Source organism: Marmota marmota, unplaced genomic scaffold, assembly GCF_001458135.2.
Source record: "Marmota marmota marmota unplaced genomic scaffold, marMar, whole genome shotgun sequence".
Lineage (NCBI taxonomy): Eukaryota > Metazoa > Chordata > Mammalia > Rodentia > Sciuridae > Marmota > Marmota marmota.
In genome coordinates, this window is record NW_026000108.1 from 49,015,449 (window position 1) to 49,024,535 (window position 9,087).

General features: G+C 34.1%; 2 pseudogenes across 1 annotated transcript; both read right to left on the reverse strand.

Annotated features, from left to right (window-relative positions):
- Positions 1-496: 496 nt before the first annotated feature.
- LOC107139048 lies at positions 497-1,699 on the reverse strand (annotated as a pseudogene).
- Positions 1,700-1,712: 13 nt separating this feature from the next.
- Positions 1,713-3,414, reverse strand: LOC107138977 (annotated as a pseudogene). The gene is made up of 3 exons (XR_007340898.1): positions 3,367-3,414; positions 1,768-2,260; positions 1,713-1,723 (listed from the first exon to the last, which is right to left on the reverse strand). The product of XR_007340898.1 is annotated as a COMM domain-containing protein 1-like (transcript).
- Between the last annotated feature and the right edge of the window lie 5,673 nt (positions 3,415-9,087).

A 9,087-nucleotide genomic window follows, 5' to 3' on the forward strand; every position in this document is an offset into this window, starting at 1 on the left:
CATTCTAGGAACATACGATTCCAGATGAGAAGGGAAGATAAATTAGAAAATAATGAACTCCCATTTTTTACCCCATATACATTTTGCAGATTCACATCGGTTCCACATCCACTTTTTTACATACTGCCATACTAGTGTCTGTTGTAAAAATGGGAGTTCATAATCTGATTGAATCAAATGTATGAAATATGATATGTCAAGAGCTTTGTAATGTTTTGAACAACCAATAATAAAAAAAAATTAAAAGAAAATAATGACAACTATCCAGTAGGAAAGTTCAGAACCAATCATCCCACCATATCCTCCATTAAAATTATCATCATCTGCTTTCCCTAGTCACAGAAGTACCAAACTAAAGCATTTGGAGGGTCTCACATGAAAACTACCTTTAAAGGTAATTCTATTGGTTTAACACAGAAATTACCCTAATGCAAGAAAACAATATGGGAACTAGGGAAGATATGTGTTTCTATGTAAAATTTAGACTGTATATATTTTAGCATTTTAAATGAGCACTTTGCAATGGAGACCAAATATCAATCATCTCTTGAGGTTTTCTACTATTTACTAACATCAGATCTACATAAGAACAGATGTTATTCTTGTTTTTCTCCTCAATATAAAATGTCCTGAAGCCTTTGTGTTTCTCTGGAATGAGGTCAAGTTTCTGAAGGCACATTCCAGTATAAATGTCATCAATGGGGTAGAGATGGACCTGGTCAGTTATGTTGTACAGCCTCAGAGCCAGGTGGCCAGAATAGAGGAATCCCCCACCCCTTGTATAAAGAGAGTAGACTCCAGAGTAAACCACCTCTGGGATGTAGTACTTCAGTTTCTTATTTCGATGAGGACCAGTATTGTGGATCACATCACCTATAAACAGATCTTTGGCTTTGTGCTTGGGAAAGCTATTCAAGTAATTCAGGACGTGATGAGTGTTCGCAAAAACATCATCATCATCACCCTGAAAAACAAACTAAGTGTCTGGGCAGGAAGTGCTCACCCACCTGAGAAATAGCACTTCCTTTAGAGACAGGTTGAAGAAAGTGTCTCTATAGTTCTGCATAAGAATGTCTTGGTGCTTCTCACTCTCAAATTTCAGCATGTCAGAAAGGTCAGGGTGGTTGTCCTCTGGGGGAGTCTGGCCCAGCAAGAAGACGCATACCACTGTCTTGTTCCCCTGGTTGGTTTCTTTGTCCCAGGACTCCCGAATTGCTTGCCTTCTGGCGAAATGTGGAGTGAGGGACTTAATTGCCAGCAACAAGAAGGGCTTCTTTGCACTTTATTTGGTTGATCTATAACCAGTGAATAATTTCGACATCTCAAATACAGGAGAAAGTCTTTAAATTTGTCCGACAAATTATTAAAATCTGTCACAGCTGACATGACCCTCAGGTCAGGTTCACAATAATTCAGATGACTTATATTTGACGACCCATATACATCCCCTGTCTGGTTGGCCAACATGCTCAAAATGGGATTGTACCGCTTGTTCAGCTCTTCTTGTTCTCTGTTCCAGTACGCCTGGGGAGGTAAGCTAGATATCTTCCAGAACTTTTCTTTGGGTATTATTACTTCGCCCTTTCCATTTTTTCTTGGCTGCTGCTTTTGGAGACTTCCACAATCAAATAAATGAAGGCATTTGCCATCATCAGGATACCCAACAACTTTATTCTTCGACATCCAACACTCATTTCTCATATCTGAGGTTGCTAGCTTTCCTCTGGGGTTTCTTCCAACAGCTCAGTGGTCCACTCTGGCATAGGCCCAGGTGAGGGAATTGCTGTCCACTTTTCCCAAATTCTAGCTCTATTATGGCAACAGGGGTGTGTATTTGAGATGAGTGACTTGACTGAGACTTGGCATCAACTCTCCAGCTCAGGCCCCGAAGTCCATTGTCCCAATGGCTCTGGTTCATGAGGCTCTCTCGAATCTTTGTTTTGTGGCTCTTCCGGAATTTGGAAATAACAGCAGCCTGGTCAGATGTTATCCCACCTTGGTTTTTGGTTTGAGCAGTCAAGAAAGCGTCCAGCTGGTTGAAATCCATGTCTGTAGATGCAATTGACTTAAGAATCCCCCTCATCTTTGCCAAAAAGGATGGAACTCCTCAGCTGACACCTCCGGATGCAGCTGGCTCCTCAACAGCTCCTCCGTGATGCCCTGGTGCTCCTTGTAAAGCGTCCTGGGCCAGGCCACTCAGCAGCCGGCTCAGAGACTTGCATCCCTCAAGCTGGCCCGCAATGTCTGTCTGCTTTATTTTCTATTCTCATCCCCTCTCCCTTCCCATCACACTCCTTTGTCTAATCCAATCAACCACTTTACTTCCTCTCTCTACCCTCCCTTTTTATGGGTTTGGTTCCACATATCAGAGAGAACATTCAGCCTTTGGTTTTCGGGGACTGGCTTGTTAATATGACATTCTCCAGTTCCACCCAATTTCAAGCAAATGCCATAAATTTATTTCTAATATTCCATTAGGTATATATGCCACATTTTCTTTATCCATTCATCTATTGAAGGACACCCAGGTTGGTTCCATAGCTTAGCTACTCTGAATTGAGCCACTATAAACTTTGATGTGACTGCATCACTGTAGTATGCTGATTTTAAGTCCTTTCCGTATAAACTGAAGAGTGGTATAACTGGGTCAAATGGTGTTTCAACTCCAAGTTTCTGAGGACTTTCTATATTGCTTTCCATAATGTTTGCATCAATTTCCAGTTCCACTAGCAAAGTATGAGTGAATAATTTTCCCCACATCCTCACCAGCATTTGTTGTTACTTGTATTCTTGACAATTGGCATTCTGACTGGAGTGAGGTAGAATCTCAGTGTAGTTTTAATTTGCATTTCTCTAATTGCTAGAAATGTTGAACACTTTTTGTATATTTGTTGACCATTCATATTTGTTTCTCTGTGAATTGCCTGTGTAGTTCCTTTGCCAATTTATAGACTGAGTTATTTGTTCTTTTGGTGTGTTTTGAGTTCTTTGTTTAGTCTAAAGATTAATGCTCTATCTGAGGTGCAGATGGCAAAAATTTTCATCCATTTTGTCTGGTCTCTCTTCACATTCTTTTTTTTTTTTTTTTTTTTTTTTTTTTTGTTTTTTTTTACTGTGAAAAGCTTTTTGTTTGATACCATCCCATTTCTTGTTATTGATTTTATTTCTTGTAATTTAGGAGTTTTATTGATGAAGTCAGTTTCTAAGATGACATAATGGAGATTGGGGCCTACTTTTTCTTGTAGTAGGCACAGCAACTCTGGACTAATGCCTAGATCCTTGATCCACTTTGAGTTGAGTTTTGTGCAGAGTGAGATAGGGGTTTAATTTATTTTGCTACATATGGATTTATAGTTTTCCCAGTACCATTCGTTGAAGAGGCTTTCTTTCCTCAAATGCATGTTCATGGCACATTTGTCTAGTATGAGATAACTGTATTTATGTGGGTATGTCTTTGTGTGTTGTATTCTGTTCTGTGGGCCTTTATGTTAGTTCTGATGATAATACCATGCTGTTTTTGTTACTATAGCTCTGGAGTATAATTTAGGGTCTGGTATAGTCTTGCCTCCTGCATTAATTTTTCTCACTAAAAATTGTTTTAGCTATTCTGGGCCTCTTATTTTTCCAAATGAATTTCATAACTTCTCTTTCTATCTCTAAGAAAAGTAACGTTGGAATTTTAATGGGAATTGCATTAAATCTGTATAGTGCTTTTGACGTTATTAATTCTATCTATCCAAGAACATGGGAAATCTTTCCATCTTTGTAGGTATTCAATTTTTTTTCTTAAATGTTCTATAATTTTCATTGTAGAGATCCTTCACCTCTTTGTTAAATTGATTCCCAACTATTTAATTTTTTGAGGCTATTGTGAATGGAATAATTTAAGAATATTGATGTGATGAATTACATTTATAGATTGCGATATGTTGAACCAACATCCCTGGAATAGACCACACTTGTTCATGGTGTATTATCTTTTAATATGTTTTTGTATGCAATTGACCTGTATTTTATTAAGGATTTTTGCATTTATGTTCATCAGGGATTTTTGTCTGAACTTTTCTTTCCTTGATGTACCTTTGCCTGGTTTTGGTATTAGGGTGATACTAGCTTCATAAAATGAGTTTGAAAGGTTTCCTTCCTTTTCTTCTTTATGAAATAATTTGAAGAAGATTAGAGTAAGTTCTTTTTTGAAGGTCTGGTAGAACTTGGCTGAAATTCATCTTGTCCTGGGCTTTCCTTTGTTGATTGGCTTTTGATTATGTCTTTAATTTCATTTCTGGAAATTGATCAATCTAAATTTACTATATCCTCGTTATTCAATTTGAGAAGGTCTCTAAAAATTTGTCAATTTCTTCATGGTTTTCTATTTTATTGGAGTATAGATTTTCAAAATAGTTTTTGATAATTGTCCGTATTTCAGTAGTATACATGGTGATATTTCCTTTTACATCATGAATTTTAGGGACTTGAGTTCTCTTTTTATTCATTAGGTTGGTTAAAGATTTTTTTATTTTATTTATTCTTTCAAAGAGTTAACTTTTCGTTTGTCTATTCAATGTTTTTTGTTTGTTTGTTTCAATTCAATTGATTATTTCCTGTTTTCTACTGCTTTTAGTGTTGATTTGTTTTTCATTTTCTAGAGCTTTGAAATGTAATTTTAGGTTATTTATTTGGTGACTTTCCACTCTTTTTTCAAAAAATGCACTCATCCTTAACTTATGATGCATGCTTTTAGCATATGCTCAAATAGTTGTATCTCCAGGTCTTTCCATCAAAGATTATAAAATTCTAAATGAGCATTGTGGCAAGATTTATTGCAGAATTCTCATGAGAAAACCCCACTAGTTGTGTGATTACTGTATTTCCAATTAATTTGCATATTCTATGAAAATTATTGGTGACAATTTATTCCAGTCTCTGTGTTGTTATCTCAAGGAGTCTTTGCAGACTGGATTTTGCTTAATGCTTTACTATTTACCTGTATTTGTCCTTATTGCTCTTCATGGGTCACTTGTCACTTTAGTCAACTATTTTATTGTTGTTGACTGTTTTATTACCAAATTGTCTTAATATATATATATATATATATATATATATATACTGATTGTTGACAGATACTTAAGAAAAAATATGTACTCACATCTTACTAATACATGCCAGTAAAATATCTAAAACATATATTGTTTGCTTAAGGGACTATTTTCTGTCTAATCCTTGGATAAGACCTAAATATTGTGTAATATCACTAAAGTATGACTGATATACAAAAGTTACATAGATAATGATTATGCAGCTCAAGGAATTATCATCAAATAAACCCATCTATGTAAACAATACCAAGATCAATAAATAAAATTTTGCCTAACAAGCATGCTTTATGATTTAAAGAATCTTTCTATCCTTCTTCACTAACTGATTTTTAAAGTCATACATTAGTTTTGCCTGATCGTAACATCATACAAGTGGAATTACACAGTTGCTTAAACTTTTAAATTTGGCTCCAATTTTGGCAACACTTATTCTTGCATAATCCATCTTGAATTTTGTTTAGCTGTTGTATATTCTATTCATTGGTGTATAATTGTGTTTTAAATGAAGGGACCACAATATATGTATCCATTCTACTGTAGATGAAAATTTAAGTTGTTTCAAGTTAAAGTCTATTATGTAAAATGAAGAATTTCTGTAGTATATGTATTTACAGGTGTAATTATTATGACACACTGTACATATTCAATTTTGCTAGAAAATTCAGGAGTTTTCTAATGTATTATCAACTTATGTTCTTAAGAATCAATCTATGAGGCTTTAAGTTGTATTTCAGAATGTGGCTTTAAGACATATTAAGCATGCAGTCTCATCTCATTACAATGTTTTCTAGACATTTTAACTTTAAAAAATTTACATTTGATATATTGCAAAGAACTATTCAATTAATGCCCACATATCCACATAATTATATGGTTGTATAATTAATATTTTATATTATTTGAATCAAAACATATCTATCCACCAATCAGCCCTTATCACCATTCATCAACCCATCTTAACTTTTTAATTCAATTCAAAGTATGTGGCTCATACTGTATCAACATAAAACTCCTAAACATTTTTGTATGTGTATCATAAACTACATTTTCTGTATATTTCTGCCCTTTTTTTAAAAAAAAAAAGTTTATTTTTTAGTTGTAGTTGGACACAATACATTTATTTTATTTATTTTTATGTGGTGCTGAGAATCAAACCCAGGGCCTCGCACATGCTAGGCAAGCACTCCACTGCTGAGCCATAACCCCAGCCCCTTATTTCTGTTCTTTTTTGAAAATATTTTTTTAGTTGTAGATGGACACAATACCTTTATTTATTTATTTTCATGTGCTGTTAAGAATCAAACCCAGCATCTCACTCTTGCAAGGCAAGAACTCTAACAGTGATTTATAGCCCCAGCACTCTATCTGTTCTTTTTAATATAAAGATATAAATAACTAAAATCTAGATTTTCTAATTTTAATAATCAATGAGTTTTTGTCAATGTAGAAACTAAATCAATATCCTATAAAGCTATGGAACACAAAATAACTTCAAAAGTTCTCCAATACAATTTCTCATTAATTCTAGACCTACATCTTCCCACAACAAGCAGCTGTTGTTTGCCTGCTCTTGAGTTTTGAATAAAAGAGCCATACTCTTAGTAGTTCTTTTCAATTCACATTCCTTAATTCACCAAAGTGCTTTTAACAGCTTTAATAGATGGGGTATGATTGAAAAATAATTCGCACACTGTACGTTTAGGATTTGGTAAGTTTTGACATAGCCTAATAGCCCTTTTCATTGCCTCTGACCTTGCTCTTCAAAATCCTCATCTCTGTAAACTACTAATCTGCTACTAATAATGTGAATTTTTTACATTATGTTATGTACTTATTTTATTTGTTTACATAGTCTAGAAATTTATGAAATGAAATAATACAGCGTTAATTCTTGCTGTTGTTGTTATTCTGGCTTCCTGCACTCATCATGATTTCTTTTGAAAATTATTCTTGTTATCTATGTCAAATTCATTTATTCTTTTCAATGAAAAATATTTCATTTCCCATACACACACACTAGCAATGCCAATCATGTTTTCACAGGCTGATTTTCCATCTACATAATTTCCTTTACAGAGTGTCTATGCAAATCTTTATTTGTCCTTAACAAAATACACGTATACACACATGTATAGGCACAAAAAATCCCAGAGTATACATATTAATTCTTCCTTTGATAGACATTTGAATTGTTTTCACATTTGTCTAGTTATTGTAAAAACTCTAATACTTGTTACAGCAACTCTTTCATTTTAGTCATTCTAACATATTTATACTAATAAATATTTTTGGTTTTCCTCTTTTTCCTAATGGCTAGCAATGCTGATCATGTTTTCATATGCTTATTTTTCATCTGCATAACCTCCTTTAAAAAGTGTCTCTTCAAATTATTTGTTCATTTCTTGCTTTTTTTTGGTTTTCTGTTAACTATATGGTAGAAGATAGCCAAACTCATCATTTCTGAGTATAGTGATGAAACTGTAAATGTAAAAATAGGAACTAACTGATATATGGCTGCACGTTGTATACATTGATTGTTGTAATATTGATCTCTCCCTTAAAAGTGAGGTATTGGTAACCTATGGGGACACTGTAAGACAATAGGTCAGAAGCTGTAATACCTTGGCTCTACATTGCAAGAGAGAATGACCCATTAACATCATAAACAAACAAGGGAGGTAAGTGCCCCAAACAAACCAAGATACTACAATGATAGAATCCATAGATAGCGCAGTAGATGAAATGTCAGAAAAGGAATTCAGAATATACATAACTAAAATAATTTGAGAATTAAAGAATGACCTAAGTGAGCAGATAAAGGCAAAAATCAATCACTCCAGCAAAGAGATAAGAGAACAAATACAGGCGACCTTTGATCACACCAACAACAAATGCAGGTTGAAAGAGATTACTTCAATAAAGAGACAGTGATACTAAAAAACAAACAAAAAAAACCCCAGAAATCAATGAATTGAAAGAAACAATAAGCCAATGCAAAAAACTCAATAGATAGTATCACCAACAGACTAGGTCACTTGGAGGGCAGGACCTCAGACAATGAAGGCAAAATATATAATCTTGAAAATAAAGTTGACCTCACAGTGAAGATGGTAAAAAACCATGAACAGAATATCCAAGAATTATGGGATACCATCAAAAGACCTAATTTAAGATATATTGGATAGAGGAAGTTTCATAGATTCAAACTAAAGAAATGCACAATGTCTTCAATAAAATAATATCATAAAAGTTCCCAAGCATGAAGAATGAATTGGAAAATCAAATACAAGAGGCATATAGGACACCAAATGTACAAAATTACAACAGATCTACCCCAAGACACATTATAATGAAAAAGCCTAGCATACAGAATAAGGATAGAATTTTAAAGGCAACAAGAAAGAAAAATCAGATTACCTATAAGGGAAGACTAATTTGGATCTCAGCAGATTTTTAAACCATACCCTAAAAGCCAGGAGATCCTGGAACAACATATACCAAGAATGGCTTCCAATATGTTGTGTCTGCGTTTTCATTTATCTCTAAGAATTTTTTAATTTTCTCCTTGATGTCTTCTATAACCCATTGATCATTCAGTAACCTATTGTTCATTCTCCAAGTGATGCATGATTTTTCCTTCCTTCTTTTATCGTTGATTTCCAGTTTTATTCCATTATGATCAGATAAGATGCATGGTATTATCTCTACTCCTTTATAATGTCTAAGAGTTGTCCTGTGACATAATATATGAACTATTCTTGAGAAGGATCCATGTGCTGCTGAGAAAAAAGTGTAACTGCTTGATGTTGGGTGGTATATTCTATATATGTCAATTAAGTCTAGGTTATTAATTGTATTATTGAGTTCTATAGTTTTTTCTATTCAACTTTTGTTTGGAAGATCCGTCCAGTGGTGAGAGAGGTGTGTTGAAGTCTCCCATGATTATGGTATGGTGGTCTATTAGACTCTTGAACTTGAGAAGAGTTTGTTT